Genomic DNA, 18420 nt, shown 5'->3' with positions numbered 1-18420 from the left:
ACCATATTCAAACAAAACAGTCAAATCACCATAAATAATATGGTAATCAAACTGTTAACTGTGAAAAAAATCGTTTATTGACTGCTTTCACATAATATGGTCAAACAACCAGAATTTTATCGTACCAACTAAGCCAACCTACACTGTTAGAAATTTCTGAGAAAAATAGTTATAGAAAAATAGTTTCCAAAACAGTAGAATAAACGAAAAAAATATGGCATTCAAACAGTTAACATTGAGAAAAACCGTCGATTGATCATTTTAACCAAATACGTTAAAACAACAGTAAATTTATTCGCGCCATCTAGGTCTTTCGCCATAGAGAAGCGTTAGAAGCTCAAAACTCATGCGATAATGGAAATATAAATATTATTCCATATCGTGTGAGCTTTGATGGGATGCATGGGATCTCCATCACCATCTAGGAAGACTAAGATATAAAAAGTAAGTATTTCATCATCAATCATTTCATGTTATTATGTATTGTATTTAAGTTTGAATCCCTCGTAAAAATTTAATTTTGAGTACATGTGTTCTTATGCAGTGATAAGTAATTTTTTTCTGAAGAAAAACGATAGTTACTTTTTGTAGTCAGCAACTTATTTGTTTTAATCGTTATATTATTACTAAAAAACTTAAAATGTAAATCGCTAATGCTGTAATATTTTCATAATGTGCTTAATTTAACGCCATTGCACTTTAATATTCTACTAGCAACGAACTTTGATTTTCGAATGAAAGCACAATTCTTAATTAAATATATTATTACTATTGAAGTTTATTCATTGCATAAGAAATATTATTCGTGAAAGTCTAATACAGTGTTTCCCAACCTTTTTTGTACCATGCCCCACCTAAGCCTTTCTAAAATTCTTATGCCCCCCCCCCCCCTATGTAACATATACATAATTTTTAATATAAGAAAATCGAATTGTTCATTTAAGAAACTTAGGAAATTGTTAGCGAAACAAAATAAGTAAATTTTCAGAACATATAATGAAAAATTCAAACTCGAAATAATTTTAATAAAGATTTTTCTATAATAATTTAATATTTTAATTTAGTGAGATTCTTGCCCTTTATGCTTGCTGCACATAGATTTTATCTTAGGTTCCAATTTGGTTAGCTTCAGTCTCAAGTCTCCCCATTGTGTTATATCCAGACGATTTCTTTTTTTTTTTACCAATGAAATCATTTACAGCACTAAATCCACATTCAGCTAAATATGAAGATGGAATCGGTAACAATAGTTTTCTTGCACATTTGATTGAATTTGGGTATTTGTTTTTTGTTTCCTCACGAAGCCATGACATCACTCAAGTTCTTGATATATCAGACAAATCCACTAACATGGACTGCAACATCCATGTTGGAAAATAAATTTGTTTTAAATCAGAATATCTTTCTCTTAAGTCAGCCGATAGAATTTTCAGATGATAGACAATAACAAGTAAAGCGGTATCATTTACTTCACATTTTTGGAGCCAATGAAACTGTTCAAGTTTTTGTTGTTAATATATTTCTGGCATAACTCAATAAGGGTAATGAAGCCAAATATCTTCGTTTTTGCATCAACAAGAATTTTATTGGTTCCTTGAAGTTTCTTATTTCATATATTCGGTTTTTCAAAGATATTGGCTAAATAACTCACAAATGCTTTACCATCGACTGTAAACAGATACTTCATTTCAGGTTTGTCGCCTTAAAAATCCTTAAGTCACATAATATTTATTGACTGCAATTATTTAAGAATTTATTATTGTATTTTTGTGGTATATTTGTAAGTCGTATTTTTTTCTGATTCTTATTTTGTTATCCTAAATTTGGTAGTTTGAAATTCATTTGGCACATTGGTGATAGTGGCAGCACAGATCCTTGTATGGACTTATTCCCTAAATTATTTTAAGAAGTCTTTTTTACCTCAATATATATCATTAACATTTGACCTTGTGATAAATTAAAAGTTTTGATTAGTTCTGTTCTATACTAAATATTAAAATGAACTTGATGACATTCTGGTTACTTTTGATAGTATGAACCAACTCAAAAACTCATTGCTTTAATAAATTTATCGAGAAAAAAAATTGACTGGTAATAATTAATATTAAATGTTTATCTGATTGAAACAGCAAAAGAGGTTAATGCTACCTTGGTTGATAGTTTGCGAATTAACCGTAAAATAAAGTTCAGAATATTATAAAGTCTTCTTAATGATTCCAATTTATTAAAATAGTAGTAAAAGGCATATTTTTTATGAAAAAATTGACAGTGTGACAACTAGCTAGCGAATTGCCATTTGTTATGTTTAGTGCCTTAAAGTAGGTGGTGACTGTTAATTTTGCACAATACTGTACAATATTGACAAAATTATACTGGAAATTGTAAAAAGTGTTCTCTTCTAAACAAAATAATAATTAAAAATAGTAGGTTTTGAATTTAAAAATAGTTTTTTTTTTCTTTTATGTTGAAATTGCTTTTCTTGCACTTTAGTGGAGCAAATTATACTTCAGTTATATTTTATTTTATATCCGTTGTTGAACAGCCAACCCAATTTTTGGGTTTATGACAACAAATGTTCAACTCCGTAGCCTTGTAATTTTGAACCAATCCAGAAGACAAGAAAACTCCTGGATCAGTACTCCCAGAAGTATTGATTTGTTATAAAATCATAAGGGACTTGGAGACTCGACAGATTTAATGTTCATCAGTCACCATTTACTACACATGGAGTCTTCGGCTGGCATGGATCGAACCCACGAACTCTTGGACATGTGCCCTGGGCCCTATCGACCAAGCTATCCCAACCTTTTATTTCAGTTATAGTTAGTCTGGTACATCCATTATGTACAAAAAATGTCTGTATTTATTTATTGTGTTTTTTTTTCAGGCCGACTACTAAACCTAAACATACCTAAATATTGAAAAAAGAGTCAAATTAAAAAAAATTTCTAGTTCTTATTTGTTTTTGTAAAATGTAGTAGTGTATTTAGTAATTTTACACAATTAATTCCTTTTTAAAATTCTCATATTCATGATTTAGTCTTTATTTTCTAGCTTTTATCCTATTAATTGCTGTTACAACATATCTAGTGTGTTCATTTTTATTACTTAAATTCACTTTAAGTTATTTTAATGTATTGAGGCAAGGTGCTATATATTTTTACAGTTTGCAAAAGTGAAATGTAGGCTAAATTGAAAATGTGATGAATAATAATTTAAAAGCAAAATTTATAATGTATCATTGCAATATATGTAATTATGTAAGTTACTCATCTAGAGTGTACTATCTCCACATGTCAACTCATAGACATGAGTTCCGTGTTAAGTTTAAGTGTAACTCGATAGTTGCAAATAAATTAATTTGCTGTTTTACTATTAATAAGTTTATTTAAATATAAATGTATTTCAAACTTATTAAGTATGTACTTAGTGTAGGTACATCTAAATAGTTAATTTTCTTTCAGGTCTTCAAACCACTTCATCTGCAATCGCTACTAAAGCATCCATGTCTTAGGTAATTGTGTGATCCACAAACATAGAGTTTCAATTTGCCAGTGACTAAAAATGTCAATATATTTTTAGTTCAATTTTAGCTATTGTTTAAAAAGAGAAAAATGATTAAAAGAATTAAAAGAATTCATCTGGGATATTTCTCTCCCTATTTAAACTTGTATATTGAATTTCATGAGAATAAATGTTGTAAGATATTTTTATTAATAATTGAGAAAATTAATTAGAATTTTATAAAATTTCTCACTGCTGGGAGATGTATCTCCACACGTTTGAAATAATCTATATCTAATTTTTGTTGTCTTAGCATTTGAATGTTTTCAGAAATGTTTAAATTTAAAATTTTGTGAAAATTATAAATTAATTTATAAGATAATGTATTTTTTTATTCTCATATCACTTATTATTATTATTATATTTTTAATTTTAGGGACATCAATGTTGAAGTGTGAGGAACTATGGATGGCATACCCGTGAACACCAAAATTAAAGATGCAGTAGCTGTAGCAACTTGGTTTGCGTCTTATTACATATTAGAGGTACTAAAAATTTTATTGATTTTTCTTGTATTTTTCTTCTTCTCCCCCTCCCCCTCCCCTAAGCTCTAAAGTTCTTGAGCAAAAAAAAAGTTTTAGCAAATCGTTAGAATGCCACAAGACCTATAAACATGACTTTTTATACCATTCTTCTAATTGTTGCACAAAAATTTACCTGATGTGTGTTTCAATATATTATTCATTAAAACCAATTATATTTTAAATAAACCTATGATTGGAACAATATCTTATCAGGATTGCTGTTTATGATTAAAATTTAATTATTAATTCAAATAGTTCTAACTAATTACAAATGAATCTCAATTCAGTTAAGGGATGTTCCATCAGTTATTTTGTGCTTTTTATCATAATGTAAACAACTTAAACTAACTGGGGTCTGTTTAGAAGAAATTTGGGTCCGTTAACAGACCCTTCACAAAATATCTTTTCATAAAAACGGACCCTTCACAAAATAATTTATCTTTTAATCGGACCCTTCACAAATTTGTTTATCTTCATTATTGTTTTGCTAATCGAATAAAACCTTCCCGGGGGGGGGGAGAAAGACAGATGTAAACAAACTAAGTTTTGTCTTCGGCAGACGCTTCTTCCTTTATTCGTCCGAAATAAATATTCTGCGTTCAGCAGTAAAAGCTAAATACGAAATATTTGTATGTTGCCCCTCTCATTTAGTTGCAGCAATTGCTGTTTATTTTTGAAAATTTAATTTTTCTTATTTATTATAATCTTACAGTGTTAAGCATAATCTTGTATGTCTTTACAATTTAAAAACTCTTTGAAAAAGTTTTTTTGCAATAACAGACCCTATTTGCACAAATTCACAAAAGCGGACCCTGGTTGAAAGAATGTGACTTAACGTTTATTTTATATTCACAAATTACGAGTAATTTTTCACAATTTTACAAAAACGGACCTTTCACAAAATGTCTGGACAGACCCCTGATTAAAGATTAGAAGCTCTGATTTAACTCACGATTATTTTTTTTTTACTGAAATCAAATATTATGATAAATAAGTTTAATTATGAGAAATTTTAAATATTTTGTTGTACAAATTAACAGTAGATTCTGCTTGGGTGTGCCTTCGCCTTTTTTTAATTTTTATGATGCTCTACTCTTAATAGATTAAATTAATTTAAAAATGTTTGCAGATTAAGTCTGTTAAACAAATGTCTGTGACTTTCCAGTATTCTATAATTGTTTGCTTTCTCATGTGAAAATGTCATATCTAAAATGTTAGAAATAACTGAAAGTTACAATTCCTATGTTAGTAAAATATTTTAAACAAAATGAGGCTGTCACTAAAACAGTAGTGTTGTATTATGTTTTAAGAGCTTAAAAAGCTTCTGAATATATGCTATGCATCAATTTTATTTATTGAGTGTTCATACTGATTGATTATAGATTCTTTTTGCTACAGATAACACATATTTACGCATTTTTTTAATCTAGTTCCGAGGTAATAAAATAAATTTGTTCATTAACTTTTGCATCAAGTTGCATTTGGCTTGGTCAACCTTTCTGTGCTGAGTTTATTAACAACTAACTGGTTTCTCTAATAATTAACAGTCTATAACTAATAATAAACTTGTCAATTTGTATAAATGTTTATGGTAATTTCTAATTTGCCTTTCAGTTGCTTTTGTTGATAGCCATTTTTTTAGCTTTTTGCTTTTATTTTCTTACATATGTGTATGTTGAGCGTTTCTAAATAAAAGGATTCTCCATGAAAACTTGGTATATTAAAATAGTATTGAAAATATTTTTGACTTCGTGGAGTATTTTTTTTTTTTTTTTTTCATTTTCCACAATATGAGATTTGAGTTATGGTGTGGCAAGGTTTTCTATTTTGGCTAAATTTGTTTCTTAAAAATCAGTATTTGGAATACTGATATCAGTAATGTTTGTCTTGCAAAATTTTCAATAGAAAAAGTCAGTTTGCTATTATATTGAATTTTATCATTAATTATAGTTGTTTCTGGAGCCCAAGAAAATTGATGTACATAAAATTATTTTTTACTAATTTTAACATATTTTTCAGGTGCTTTGTTAGAATAAATCCAGTGTCTGGCTCCAAAGTAGAAAGGGAAAAGATTGTTTATCAGAAATTCACCCTAAGACTTTAAGCTTTCTATCTTTGACAGTTGGGTGAAAGATTGTTGACATTAATAAATTCATCAATTTTTTATTCTTTCCTTCATTCACAGGGTGCGTAACATTTTAAAAAAGTGTTTAAAGGTGTTTATTTTGCTTATATGAAATGATCTGTAGAAATTAATAAAGTCATTTTTGTTATTTGTTATTGTTTTCTTTTCATTAACTGCAATTTATCAACATGTTTATGAAGTTTTAATAAAAAACTTTATTTTACTTAAAAAGTTGAAACAGTTGATGTTAGAATTACCTAGTTTAGTTTTTAGAATAACGTAACTTTCAAAAATTGTGGTATTAATTGTTCTAATTATCATTTATTTTCTGTTTTCGTATACATTAAATGATATATCTTGAAGTTCAGTATCTAACCTGTTGAAAATTTCCTTCTTACTGGCCTTATGCCAAACGAGCAATAAGGACCCTGTTGTTGTATAGTTCCTATTCAGGTAGACAAGCAATGTTAAGAAAATGGTCACCCGACAGGCCTTAGGTTACCATTAAATTTATTAAGTTTCTCCGCCAGTGTAATTTTATAGCTGCGAACTATTTTTATATTTCTTAGAAAAATTTAAACTATTTCAGCATTTAATCTGTTTCCTGAAATCTTGGTCACTAATATTATAGAGTTAACAATTTACTAAATAGTTTTAATAAGCTGTTTGCATCTTCTGATCGTAATTCAATGCTTTAGTCTCATAAATTTATAAACGGCTTAATGTTAATTTTTTTTACCTGTATTAGTTCCAATTTGAAAATAAATCGTAAAGATTCCATACATATTCAGTGACATTCCATATGAAACAATTATTCTATTTTATTGTTATAAATGATAATTATCTCTTTAGCCCGAGATGTTGTAAATAGTTTCTAAACCATAGACTTTTATATTTACTGTTATTGAACAATACTAAACTATACGGTAATAAAGCAACTAAATTCTTTAGACCTGGTTAATTAACTGTATTAGGTGTATACAGTAGTACAACCGTTTAGTTTTGTTAACATTGTATTTTAACCGTGTTTGTTGTAAACAGTATTAAAACCGTAAAGGTAAATAACTTTTCTCAACCGTTAACTTTACGGTTAATCGGATGGACAGACTGCTACCGTTTCTTTTACCGTAATTTTGGAAAGAAATTTCTAACAGTGTACCGAAGCGGGGGTGCCATCCCATCTGCAGAGGATCAAAATTGTGATGGCATGTCTTCGGATCATCCTCAGGAATGTTTCCTAGACCGTCGCCAATAGCCCATTGTGCTGCTCTAGTGTGACGTGAATGAACTATAATAGAACTATAATAACTGAAATGATAATAATTAAAAATAGTGTTTTAAAAGCTTTTTTTTTTTCTAAAATTTATTTAGCACTTTGTTTTAAACATACAAATAATTTTTAACGTTTCATTTAGAAATTGAACATTACGATCGAACTTAATAATTATGTAATTATTTACGCATAATAGTACAAGAAAATATTAATTTGTAAAAAAGCTTTAAAAAAATTTTTAACACTTTGTTTTACGCGTATTATGAATTTCTAGACAAACATTTCAATAAATATTTTAAGTAAGATTAGTACATTGTAGTCAATTTATTTAATATCTTTCTTAAGCAAAACATATATATCTTCAAATTTATAAATTGATTTAAATCAATCTGAGTATGAAGTTTTGATAGAAATCTGACTTTCTGTGCCTTACAAGTAAATGAAACTCAAAAATACTATATCGCGATGCAAAACTGACGATGCATCACGATATATAATTTCTAATATAGCCCAGTCCTAACGGCAAGTATTATTCGAAACAAACAAAATACAAAAAACAAATAATAACAAAATATTAACTGTACATAATTGTTAGAAAAAGTCATGAAGTCAAATGTGCAAAAACGATAAGAGCATTTTCGATGCAAAAGTTCTTAAACTGTCATTTGACCGGTTATGGTATGTTTAGTGTTAAATCAATTTTTTTAATATATAAAATTTATAAGTAATACAACATACTAATAAACCTTTGTTTATAACAAAAACGATAAGAGCATTTTCGATGCAAAAGTTCTTAAACTGTCATTTGACCGGTTATGGTATGTTTAGTGTTAAATCAATTTTTTTAATATATAAAATTTATAAGTAATACAACATACTAATAAACCTTTGTTTATAACAAAAACGATAAGAGCATTTTCGATGCAAAAGTTCTTAAACTGTCATTTGACCGGTTATGGTATGTTTAGTGTTAAATCAATTTTTTTAATATATAAAATTTATAAGTAATACAACATACTAATAAACCTTTGTTTATAACAAAAACGATAAGAGCATTTTCGATGCAAAAGTTCTTAAACTGTCATTTGACCGGTTATGGTATGTTTAGTGTTAAATCAATTTTTTTAATATATAAAATTTATAAGTAATACAACATACTAATAAACCTTTGTTTATAACAAAAACGATAAGAGCATTTTCGATGCAAAAGTTCTTAAACTGTCATTTGACCGGTTATGGTATGTTTAGTGTTAAATCAATTTTTTTTTAATATATAAAATTTATAAGTAATACAACATACTAATAAACCTTTGTTTATAACAAAAACGATAAGAGCATTTTCGATGCAAAAGTTCTTAAACTGTCATTTGACCGGTTATGGTATGTTTAGTGTTAAATCAATTTTTTTAATATATAAAATTTATAAGTAATACAACATACTAATAAACCTTTGTTTATAACAAAAACGATAAGAGCATTTTCGATGCAAAAGTTCTTAAACTGTCATTTGACCGGTTATGGTATGTTTAGTGTTAAATCAATTTTTTTTTAATATATAAAATTTATAAGTAATACAACATACTAATAAACCTTTGTTTATAACAAAAACGATAAGAGCATTTTCGATGCAAAAGTTCTTAAACTGTCATTTGACCGGTTATGGTATGTTTAGTGTTAAATCAATTTTTTTAATATATAAAATTTATAAGTAATACAACATACTAATAAACCTTTGTTTATAACAAAAACGATAAGAGCATTTTCGATGCAAAAGTTCTTAAACTGTCATTTGACCGGTTATGGTATGTTTAGTGTTAAATCAATTTTTTTTTAATATATAAAATTTATAAGTAATACAACATACTAATAAACCTTTGTTTATAACAAAAACGATAAGAGCATTTTCGATGCAAAAGTTCTTAAACTGTCATTTGACCGGTTATGGTATGTTTAGTGTTATATCAATTTTTTTAATATATAAAATTTATAAGTAATACAACATACTAATAAACCTTTGTTTATAACAAAAACGATAAGAGCATTTTCGATGCAAAAGTTCTTAAACTGTCATTTGACCGGTTATGGTATGTTTAGTGTTAAATCAATTTTTTTAATATATAAAATTTATAAGTAATACAACATACTAATAAACCTTTGTTTATAACAAAAACGATAAGAGCATTTTCGATGCAAAAGTTCTTAAACTGTCATTTGACCGGTTATGGTATGTTTAGTGTTAAATCAATTTTTTTTAATATATAAAATTTATAAGTAATACAACATACTAATAAACCTTTGTTTATAACAAAAACGATAAGAGCATTTTCGATGCAAAAGTTCTTAAACTGTCATTTGACCGGTTATGGTATGTTTAGTGTTAAATCAATTTTTTTAATATATAAAATTTATAAGTAATACAACATACTAATAAACCTTTGTTTATAACAAAAACGATAAGAGCATTTTCGATGCAAAAGTTCTTAAACTGTCATTTGACCGGTTATGGTATGTTTAGTGTTAAATCAATTTTTTTTAATATATAAAATTTATAAGTAATACAACATACTAATAAACCTTTGTTTATAACAAAAACGATAAGAGCATTTTCGATGCAAAAGTTCTTAAACTGTCATTTGACCGGTTATGGTATGTTTAGTGTTAAATCAATTTTTTTAATATATAAAATTTATAAGTAATACAACATACTAATAAACCTTTGTTTATAACAAAAACGATAAGAGCATTTTCGATGCAAAAGTTCTTAAACTGTCATTTGACCGGTTATGGTATGTTTAGTGTTAAATCAATTTTTTTTAATATATAAAATTTATAAGTAATACAACATACTAATAAACCTTTGTTTATAACAAAAACGATAAGAGCATTTTCGATGCAAAAGTTCTTAAACTGTCATTTGACCGGTTATGGTATGTTTAGTGTTAAATCAATTTTTTTAATATATAAAATTTATAAGTAATACAACATACTAATAAACCTTTGTTTATAACAAAAACGATAAGAGCATTTTCGATGCAAAAGTTCTTAAACTGTCATTTGACCGGTTATGGTATGTTTAGTGTTAAATCAATTTTTTTAATATATAAAATTTATAAGTAATACAACATACTAATAAACCTTTGTTTATAACAAAAACGATAAGAGCATTTTCGATGCAAAAGTTCTTAAACTGTCATTTGACCGGTTATGGTATGTTTAGTGTTAAATCAATTTTTTTTAATATATAAAATTTATAAGTAATACAACATACTAATAAACCTTTGTTTATAACAAAAACGATAAGAGCATTTTCGATGCAAAAGTTCTTAAACTGTCATTTGACCGGTTATGGTATGTTTAGTGTTAAATCAATTTTTTTTTAATATATAAAATTTATAAGTAATACAACATACTAATAAACCTTTGTTTATAACAAAAACGATAAGAGCATTTTCGATGCAAAAGTTCTTAAACTGTCATTTGACCGGTTATGGTATGTTTAGTGTTAAATCAATTTTTTTAATATATAAAATTTATAAGTAATACAACATACTAATAAACCTTTGTTTATAACAAAAACGATAAGAGCATTTTCGATGCAAAAGTTCTTAAACTGTCATTTGACCGGTTATGGTATGTTTAGTGTTAAATCAATTTTTTTTAATATATAAAATTTATAAGTAATACAACATACTAATAAACCTTTGTTTATAACAAAAACGATAAGAGCATTTTCGATGCAAAAGTTCTTAAACTGTCATTTGACCGGTTATGGTATGTTTAGTGTTAAATCAATTTTTTTAATATATAAAATTTATAAGTAATACAACATACTAATAAACCTTTGTTTATAACAAAAACGATAAGAGCATTTTCGATGCAAAAGTTCTTAAACTGTCATTTGACCGGTTATGGTATGTTTAGTGTTAAATCAATTTTTTTAATATATAAAATTTATAAGTAATACAACATACTAATAAACCTTTGTTTATAACAAAAACGATAAGAGCATTTTCGATGCAAAAGTTCTTAAACTGTCATTTGACCGGTTATGGTATGTTTAGTGTTAAATCAATTTTTTTTAATATATAAAATTTATAAGTAATACAACATACTAATAAACCTTTGTTTATAACAAAAACGATAAGAGCATTTTCGATGCAAAAGTTCTTAAACTGTCATTTGACCGGTTATGGTATGTTTAGTGTTAAATCAATTTTTTTAATATATAAAATTTATAAGTAATACAACATACTAATAAACCTTTGTTTATAACAAAAACGATAAGAGCATTTTCGATGCAAAAGTTCTTAAACTGTCATTTGACCGGTTATGGTATGTTTAGTGTTAAATCAATTTTTTTAATATATAAAATTTATAAGTAATACAACATACTAATAAACCTTTGTTTATAACAAAAACGATAAGAGCATTTTCGATGCAAAAGTTCTTAAACTGTCATTTGACCGGTTATGGTATGTTTAGTGTTAAATCAATTTTTTTAATATATAAAATTTATAAGTAATACAACATACTAATAAACCTTTGTTTATAACAAAAACGATAAGAGCATTTTCGATGCAAAAGTTCTTAAACTGTCATTTGACCGGTTATGGTATGTTTAGTGTTAAATCAATTTTTTTTAATATATAAAATTTATAAGTAATACAACATACTAATAAACCTTTGTTTATAACAAAAACGATAAGAGCATTTTCGATGCAAAAGTTCTTAAACTGTCATTTGACCGGTTATGGTATGATTAGTGTTAAATCAATTTTTTTTAATATATAAAATTTATAAGTAATACAACATACTAATAAACCTTTGTTTATAACAAAAACGATAAGAGCATTTTCGATGCAAAAGTTCTTAAACTGTCATTTGACCGGTTATGGTATGTTTAGTGTTAAATCAATTTTTTTTAATATATAAAATTTATAAGTAATACAACATACTAATAAACCTTTGTTTATAACAAAAACGATAAGAGCATTTTCGATGCAAAAGTTCTTAAACTGTCATTTGACCGGTTATGGTATGTTTAGTGTTAAATCAATTTTTTTTAATATATAAAATTTATAAGTAATACAACATACTAATAAACTTTGTTTATAACAAAAACGATAAGAGCATTTTCGATGCAAAAGTTCTTAAACTGTCATTTGACCGGTTATGGTATGTTTAGTGTTAAATCAATTTTTTTAATATATAAAATTTATAAGTAATACAACATACTAATAAACCTTTGTTTATAACAAAAACGATAAGAGCATTTTCGATGCAAAAGTTCTTAAACTGTCATTTGACCGGTTATGGTATGTTTAGTGTTAAATCAATTTTTTTAATATATAAAATTTATAAGTAATACAACATACTAATAAACCTTTGTTTATAACAAAAACGATAAGAGCATTTTCGATGCAAAAGTTCTTAAACTGTCATTTGACCGGTTATGGTATGTTTAGTGTTAAATCAATTTTTTTTAATATATAAAATTTATAAGTAATACAACATACTAATAAACCTTTGTTTATAACAAAAACGATAAGAGCATTTTCGATGCAAAAGTTCTTAAACTGTCATTTGACCGGTTATGGTATGTTTAGTGTTAAATCAATTTTTTTAATATATAAAATTTATAAGTAATACAACATACTAATAAACCTTTGTTTATAACAAAAACGATAAGAGCATTTTCGATGCAAAAGTTCTTAAACTGTCATTTGACCGGTTATGGTATGTTTAGTGTTAAATCAATTTTTTTAATATATAAAATTTATAAGTAATACAACATACTAATAAACCTTTGTTTATAACAAAAACGATAAGAGCATTTTCGATGCAAAAGTTCTTAAACTGTCATTTGACCGGTTATGGTATGTTTAGTGTTAAATCAATTTTTTTAATATATAAAATTTATAAGTAATACAACATACTAATAAACCTTTGTTTATAACAAAAACGATAAGAGCATTTTCGATGCAAAAGTTCTTAAACTGTCATTTGACCGGTTATGGTATGTTTAGTGTTAAATCAATTTTTTTAATATATAAAATTTATAAGTAATACAACATACTAATAAACCTTTGTTTATAACAAAAACGATAAGAGCATTTTCGATGCAAAAGTTCTTAAACTGTCATTTGACCGGTTATGGTATGTTTAGTGTTAAATCAATTTTTTTTTAATATATAAAATTTATAAGTAATACAACATACTAATAAACCTTTGTTTATAACAAAAATATGTATACCTAATCATAGACAACTTAACACAAGCAGGGAGAGTCGGGTAGCACCGCACACTAAATTACCAGCTGCATAAATACTTGAAAATAATATTTTTTTAATATAACAATTAATGTCTTGAAAAAATATTCTATACATATGAAATTGACAGTGGGCCCGAGAGACTCCCCTACTTGTAAAATATATCAGCAACTTTGTTACTAAAAATAGGGAAAAGCTACTTTTTTTTTAATTTAAATTAGTATTTTTTTCTTAGTATAATTTCATCTCTAATATTTTATTTATTAAAAATAATGCTGTCAAGTCATAACAAAATTTTAAAGTTTTTTCAAAGCCACCGAAAGTATATTGTACAACAAAATTTTCTAAAATTGTCATTCATATTTCTGTACGCACAAAATAACAATTAATACCCACCTAATTTAATTTTTAATAGTGTATTAACATTATCAGTATGCGAGGAAAATAGAAAAAAGTACAGGGTAACAAAAAGGTAGATTTTCTGAATAAGCATATTTTTTACATATATTTTTCGTTATTAAAAACCCGAACATTAAAACATAAGTTATTGCGAAAAATTTTTTTTTTTTTTTTTTTTTTTTTTTTTTTTTTTTTGCGCACTGTGCAGTTAATTTTTTTATGTAATGATTTTCACTTATAGGCAATTTTTAAAAGTTTAGTATTAATGCGTTAAAGATTGCTTCGAGAATCTATATTTCTATAGAAAACACTTAGATTATTTTTCACAGATGCTCTGTTCTTATTTTGAAATCCCGTGTTTCATCCATAAATAAAATCAACACGTATTTCCCCGAAAAATGTAGGAATGTTCCGAGAATATTTTTATAGAAAATACTGAATTTATTTTATTTTTTCGCTAACAAAGCATTTCGCACATAACATTGCAAATGCAAACGCTTCTCGCCAAGATAAACAATTCATTAATTCAACAATGTCTAATTCTGGGTACAGCATTGTCATTTTTAGGGCGTTCTCCTACGACTAATAATATGTCCCTTCCACCCCACCCCCAGAAAAAAAAACAATAGGATTTTCCCCGGTACCACCAACGCGCTGCAAAAACATAATCAAGCAAAACGCATAATAAATAAATAATAATCATAAGATGATGTGACAAGGTTCAGGATAAGCACATTTTCTTTATGTGAGACAATACCAGAGGACATTGTTTATCCATGAAAGTGATAAAATACCAAGACTATGAAGATAGACTATTCAGAGTTATGTGAGTGTTTGAGAACACAGGATTTAATAAAATATAAGAGCTTTACCAAAAGCTTATGATTATATTTATTTACTAAACTCAACGACTGCTTTAATTTTTAATTAATATTGACTAAATATCCATTCAAATATACTTTTTTTTTTTGCATATGCTTAAGTGTCTCAAAATTACGAATATAAGATTAAATGAACGCCAAATGACGAGCAAACCAAAACAAGTCATATTAACTATAATCACGTTTTTCTTTTAAAAACTGATCTTTCGTTTTAAATATATACTTAAATACTTGAACAAACTGGTGCACTATAAAAAATTCCGGTAATAAGTAATGGCACCTTGAGTCAGCATTTCTAAAACCCATATTTACCGTATAATTTTTACAGTATTATGTATTTAATTACATTGATTCAGTAAATCTTACTGTAGAAAGTATGGAGTATCAGATTCCCCCCCCCCCCAAAAATGTTATGGTAAAAAACATCAGTCCTCAGATTGCCAGTAATTTTCACTTTAATTTTATCATGAATTTTTTTTTAGATATTTTGAAATGTGAAGTTATCTGGTGGAAATTCCAGAAACTTGGGAAATACTTTTTCTAAAAACATTATTAAGAAACAGTTTGATAGGAAAATTTCACCTTTGTAAAGACTGTGGTTTATCATTTTTTTGCCCAGTTTCGCACAATTGCTGTTATGAACACACACGTATGAACATAATGACACGTATGAACATAACCGAACAATAAATATAACCGAAGCAATACATTTTTTTCTATAAATTGCAATTTAAAAAAAACTGGTTTTTCTTTAAAGAAAAAGAATATCTAAAGAAGATTTGGTGCAAATCCAGATTTAGGGTCATATTTAGACATTTTGAATATTGAAGAATTTGGAGTAATAAAATGATATGCCACATTTTTAAATTGCTCTGAACGTTTTATAAAAGTGGTTTTGTAGGAGTTTATTAGCGTTAAATAAGAGTAGTTTTAGTGAAAAATAAAACGATTTCCATGTTGGTAATATGATGCTTCTATGTATTGTGCTATTAATGGAAATGGAAATTAGTGCTACGTTAATGGTATTAGTGTGCTATCTAATAGGCATTCCAGAAGGTTGCGAAAGACTTCTCTGGAAACAGTACTAAGGAACAATTTGCAAACCTCGCAGCTTTGAAAATGTGTGGCTCATTATTATTTTGCTCGATACTATACAAATTGCTGCTATGAACATACAGGTATGGGATCATGAACATTTTCAATTTAATGCATTTTTGATTTGTACAATGCTTTTTTTAGACTTCAAACTAAAAAGTAAAGAGGAATAAAAAAATAGTTAAAGCTGGAATTTGGAAGATTGAAAAGCTTAGTAATTTAATTTTTATTAAAATTAAAGAATTAAATTATAAATTTTGAGAAATTCTCTGAAACGTAAGATTTCCAAAATGATGAAGTGGCAAAAAATTTTTATATCCGCAGATTATAATAAATAAAATAATACGCAAAGATAATAACGCATCGACAATAAAACAGTACAGAAACACGCGCTTCTCTCAAAGCTATTGTTATTTTATTTTTAAATAAAAGTACAGAAGCATCATTTACCTTGCAATACAATACAACATAAGAAAACAAACATACAAAGTACAAAAATAGCAACCACTTAAAAAAAATTCTAAATTTAAAAAAAAAAAGACAATTTATTTCGAATTTAAATGAAAACGAAAAGAAATAGATGAAAAAGAGATTTGATTTTGAAATGAAAATTCGTTCAAATAACACACAAATAACAATGGTAACAGAAGGTTCGCTTGTTTTAAAATAATTATAATAATAGTAAAATAAATAAAGGAAAATAAAAAAGGGTTAAAAAAAGATAAAAATAAAAGTTGGGGGAAAAAAGCTTTAGCGGTATAAAATGACGTTGAAATTCTTTCCATCATTATTCTTTGACGAAATTCAATATCAGACGCAGACTCTAGCTTAATCGGATCAAATATTTCCTCACGGTTTTTTTTTTTTCTTCCTCTTTTAAAGTAAATCACTTTTATACCAAATGAGGCACAAGGTCATAGATTTTCTTTTCTCCTGCTAAATCTCAAGTCACGAAGGAAGAAATAAAAGCATGCTTAGCATCCCAAAAAACGAAACGGAACTATTACGTATTTATTTATTTTCACAGCAACGACGGCATGGTCATTTCTTAAGCTGCAGCATTAAAGGGTGTTAGCGTTTTCAGACATAAACAAATAGCTTTTCGGGGGGGGGGAATTTTTATAGAGAGTATAAAGAAAATCTTTTATTTTACTTTTGAAGATTACAAGTTCATTAAAAAAAATTTTTTTTCCTATTTTTAAATTTTGAATCACGTGAACGAGTCGGTAACAGGCGGGGTCAACTCCAAAATATGTAGAGCAGCAGAAATGATTCTTCCTGCAACTAGACTAAATAAAATAAATAAATATATTAAATGATAAAATCCAAACTAAGAGTTAAAAGACAAGCAATTTCAAAGTTTAAGACTTTCTTCACTTTTATTTTTATTGGATTCCGATAACCTTTTTTTTACCGAATTCACTGCGAAATAGATTTTCTTTTATTTCATTTCCTATTTTTCCAAAAAAATATTAAGTAATTTAGTAAAAACATAATAATCAGATGTAATCGATCTTAATATCGTTACTTCAATTAATAGGAACAGGTACATTATTTTTAAAAGCTTAACAACAATATTGAATTAGAAACGTGTTTAAATCTTTACTTGTTGCAATAAGTTAAATAACCTTAAGGGGACAGTGAAGTAAAATTCTTTCAAAAATTTGATTTTTTGAATTTGACATCATCTATTAGCCTATACTTTTCTGATTAAGAAAATATATAGAGTTGCTAATTTTCATAAATTTAAAGTGCTTTAAAAGCAATAAAACAAAAGTAAACAAAAGTGCCACGCCCACATTTCAAGGTTTCGTTTTCTGTTTACTTTAGAATTCTACTGTTTTTTATGTTTTTTTACATTCTGCCATGCGCCTAGAAACGAAATAAAGAAAGAAGCTCTTTTGTGGATCGTTAGTGACGGAATCTAACTTATTTATTGATTTATTGAAATTACATGCATTTGCTGACTTGTGTGCTCAATATAGGCTTATAAGTCATTGTCAAGTAGAAAATACAGATAGAACAATTCAGAGAAAGACATCACAAAGAATACATCCAGGGTTACGGTGGGATTCGAACCCGCTACCTCGAGATAAAACAAGTTATGGTGCTGGAGAGCTTTAAATTTATGAATTATTTTTAACTATATGTTTTTTTACCTTTAAATCTGTTTTTCTCAAAACATTATTTTTTGTTACTTAGGTACATATATCTCTTGTTCTATACAATTTAAAAAGATAAAACTTGGTAGGCTTATACATCATTGATTGTTTTATACAGTAAACCTCAA

General features: G+C 26.7%; 1 protein-coding gene and 1 long non-coding RNA gene across 5 annotated transcripts in view; one reads left to right on the top strand and one right to left on the bottom strand.

Annotated features, from left to right (window-relative positions):
- The window catches only part of LOC107446025 (uncharacterized protein CG43867), a 229731-nt gene that overhangs the window by 106185 nt on the left and 105126 nt on the right, over nucleotides 1-18420 (bottom strand). The window lies entirely within an intron of this gene.
- LOC147800959 (uncharacterized) lies at nucleotides 3941-6363 on the top strand. The gene is made up of 2 exons (XR_015430781.1): nucleotides 3941-4049; nucleotides 6108-6363. It is a non-coding gene; the product is annotated as an uncharacterized LOC147800959 (long non-coding RNA).

This window comes from Parasteatoda tepidariorum, chromosome 12 (assembly GCF_982258835.1).
Source record: "Parasteatoda tepidariorum strain Cologne lab strain chromosome 12, Ptep-v5.0, whole genome shotgun sequence".
Classification (NCBI taxonomy): Eukaryota; Metazoa; Arthropoda; class Arachnida; order Araneae; family Theridiidae; genus Parasteatoda; species Parasteatoda tepidariorum.
The sequence above is the reverse complement of the archived record's forward strand: the minus strand, read 5'-3'. Positions and strand labels throughout refer to the sequence as shown.